Source organism: Rousettus aegyptiacus, unplaced genomic scaffold (assembly GCF_014176215.1).
Source record: "Rousettus aegyptiacus isolate mRouAeg1 unplaced genomic scaffold, mRouAeg1.p scaffold_m13_p_15, whole genome shotgun sequence".
Classification (NCBI taxonomy): Eukaryota; Metazoa; Chordata; class Mammalia; order Chiroptera; family Pteropodidae; genus Rousettus; species Rousettus aegyptiacus.
In genome coordinates, this window is record NW_023416290.1 from 12,435,724 (window position 1) to 12,439,647 (window position 3,924).

A 3,924-nucleotide genomic window follows, 5' to 3' on the forward strand; every position below is an offset into this window, starting at 1 on the left:
TCTGACATACATCATTATCATGGCATTTGCTGTATCTAATTTTGTAGCTAGCATTTTTTTATATTTCTGCAAGTAATATTGGATGAAGTTGGAGTTTAAGGGTTAAGAGCTTGGAATCTGGAATCAGACAAACTGAATTAGAATTTCACTTCTACTGTTGACTAACTGGATAATTGAGAATGAACTGCATTTCTCCATGCCTCTCTTTCCTCATATATAAAAAGATGATAGGGATTGAACTTACATCCTTGAGATATTGTGAGGATTAAATGCAATAACTCAAACCTTGATACAGTGAGCATTCAATAAATCTTAGCTCTTACTGTTGTCAATTTATTAACTGAGGGTTATAGAAATTTGGAAATACAAATAAACAAGGAGATTCAAATCATTGTAATGATGATTTTCACTACAAACTACTATTACTAATATTCTTATGTTAAGCGTGTATATACAAATTTATATAAACAAAAATAAGATCACATGGGTCATATTATCTTATAATCTATTTTTATTTCATTGAATTATATATTATAGTAATTTTCCTGATATATTCCATGAAATATTTATATTTCATGTTATATTTATATAGCTTAATTATAGTTTCTTATCTTTACATGCATGTATCATAATTTATTTAACCAACCATATTATTGAATATCTGGTTAGTTCCTATACTTTTGCTATTATAAACAGCCCCGTGATGCACATCTGGGTCTCTGAAATGTTAGTATACATCCTTAATGATATTTATAACGTAAATAAATTTTAGACACAAAGTCCTAAGTTTAAGGGTAAATTATTTTTAAGGCTTTTTCTTTTTCTCGAGATATGTGCAGTTCAAGTTTATAATTGAACTAGCCCCGAACAAGAACATTCTTCACCTGTCAGCTTCAACATAGGATGCTATCAATTTTTACATTCTGCTGATTTCCTAGTACTTTTAGATATTTCCTAGTAGCTTTGGAAATTTGTTAGTATATGTCTTGCAGGCTTTGATTTTGGGGTGTTTATAATGCCTCCATTTTAATTTATTTTACATTCTTGTCATAATAATTATCCCAAGACTAAGTGCTTCTTTCTTTTGAAATCCGTTTAGGAAAAGTTAACATTTTCACATTTATCCAACAATTTTCTATGAAGTAGTATGTAAGAACAATGATAGGGAATAATAAAAATAATACTGCATTTGTATTACCTCCACCGGTTAAATAATTTTCCCATGGTTATGCATAATCTTTGGAGTAGAGGTGGCAAACTCAATGCACATTGTAATTCTTTTCAGCTTCTTAAAGCCCAAGTCACACACTACCAGTGACAATATTCATTTATTTCAGAGGTTATTATTTTTGTATCAGAAATAAATATATAACTGATAAGCCAAATATTTGGATTACTTAATATATTGAAAAAATCTGGCTACACTTGTTCTGTGTTTTGTTGCTGGTTTTCTAAGTATTCGATATGATCTAATATTGTTCTGAGTCTGTTGTGATGAGAAAGAGTAAATTGTCAAATTAGAATTACCGTTCATAATAAACTGATTAATATATGGAGCTCAATAAATAGTATTATTTTATGTTAAATAGAAAGAAGATGAATGTATATAAATTTAAGTCAAATAATATCTATAAGTTTGTGTCAAAGGATTAGGAATTTTGGCAATTTATAGAAAAGGTTGATATATAGCCAAAGTTGGCAAATAAAAGGGAAGGCTTTTCATAATAAATCAACAGCTAAAGGTTTATTGTATTTTATCCTCAGGAAATAATACCTTAGATATTAATGAATGAACTAGGTATTATAATTTACGTTATAATAATTAATAATAATAAATCAATTTGTAACATGTTTCCTTCAGTGAAACTTTCAATCGCTTGCTTGAATATAAATAAACATTACAGTTTATTTTTGCCTTAGATGTAGCTTCTTTTCTCCCCTCAGAAAAAAAGTTTTAGTTCCAAACCCACAGGAAAGCATTACAAATAATAGAAAGAGAAACCCAAATCAAACCTGAATCAAACAGAGACAGGCCTGCTGAGTAGCCAGGAGAACCCAGCCAGTCAGGGGTGGGAAGTAGGGGAGAATTCTGGACAGATTTCTCACCCTGGGGCACATATGTTGTTAGTGTGACTACTCTGGGGCAGGGGAGCTGGGAATCAGAAATCCTCACCCTAACAGCTCCAGTGTTGCCCTGGATGGTTGGAAAAAAGGAAAGGCAGCAGCACATGGGGCCGAGGATGTCGTCGAGTCTGACCTTGGCATTTACTTTCTCCTCTGCTCCCCAATGGTCTATAAATAAGTTATTCTGCGTATTTCAGGGAGTTGTGCTGGGAGAGCCAGCGAAATAGCCATAGCCTTGAAGGAAGAGGCAGGACAGCTGAGTCCTGGGCAGGGCTACCGGAGGACACTGTCTGACTCTGGCTTTGGCCTCTGCCAATGCTGCTTGGCTGGGCGTCCAGACGTGGCTCCTCTCCCCTGCGGTAATGGGGCCACAATGGTCCAGGCTGAACTGTTTGTTGTTGGTGTGTTCCTCTCGCTGAAGTTGCTGGGTCAACTCCAAATTGCTAAACGCCAACATGCCTTGTGGCTGCTACTGCGGCAGCAGGAGCGAAGAGATCAGACAGTCCTGGTCTACCTGCCCTGCTTGCCTGGGGAGCTGCTCCCATCTTCTGCTCCAGGTCCCTTGCCCAGGGAATGACTTAAGTGAAAGTCAGAGTCACAGATGCAGCTATCTTCATCTACATCGTGCACGAACGTGGCTCTCCCACAACACTTGCTTCTCCTATGGAAAGCCCTGGCTGGTGTGACCAGTAGGTACAACTGACTCTTGTGCTTAGCCATAATGTAAAGTGATTGTTTTGGAAAAAGATGATAAATTCACCCTCTTTGGTAGCTGCCATTAGCTCACACAGACCATGGTAGGTCAGCTATGCCATAGTAGTCTCCTGGGACTGCTCTGTGATTAGGCCTTTTGTCACAAGGTTGGCATTGCTGGTGTGCTTGTGGGCGACCTTCTCTACCAGCTGGTTGTAATTCATTTTCCAAACTTACTCAACATCCTCAGGACTCTGTGGATCAACAAGCCAGCCATGGTACAGAGGAATACCTAGTAGGTCAAAGACACTACACTGACATGTGTACGCAAAATCAGAGTCATCTGTGTATCACACATTGACGTCCAGATAGGTGGCCAATTTAGGCAGCACTGTCATCACATTGTCCACATTCTGCTGAAAACTAAGCTGAAGACCCTCTGTCTTCTGGGACTTGATGGACAGGAGGCAGTCTCCAAGATGGGCCATGAGTTCATCTGATGTGATCACTTCCTTCTTAGGGAGCAGCGCGCACACACACACACACACACACACACACACACACACACACTCATATATGACATTGATATATGGCATCTTTATGTAAAATTGGTACTTAGGTTTTTTTATTGACTCTTATTTTGTGCTCAAAGTGTTTCTTCAAAGTAATGTTTTCAATGTTTCTTTTAGCAATTGTCTAAAAAAATGTTTAAGCACTTTTATTTCATATGGTTCATTCCTAGTCTTATCATCTTTCATATCACCTTTAAAGTATGAGAAATGAAAATATTTAACATTAGAGAAAGATAGTAATAAAAAGGAAAAAATGGAACATCTTTATGTAATAGAACCCGAAATGTGTGTGTATTTATATGTGCATATACATACACACGGGTATACATACAAGGACATGTGTATACAAATATGTATATATTTACACATATATACATATATATGTATATATATAAACACATTAACACTATAAGCATATATTGTATCCTATAAAAAATATGTGTTTTCCCTTATATTTCAACAATGGAAATGTATAAATTTTAAAATGATAAAGAGACAAAATGACTTACTTAAAAAGAATCATTATCTTGGACAA

At 35.9% G+C, this 3,924-nt stretch overlaps 1 pseudogene; it reads right to left on the bottom strand.

Annotated features, from left to right (window-relative positions):
* Positions 1–2,397: 2,397 nt before the first annotated feature.
* Positions 2,398–3,332, bottom strand: LOC107514832 (annotated as a pseudogene).
* Between the last annotated feature and the right edge of the window lie 592 nt (positions 3,333–3,924).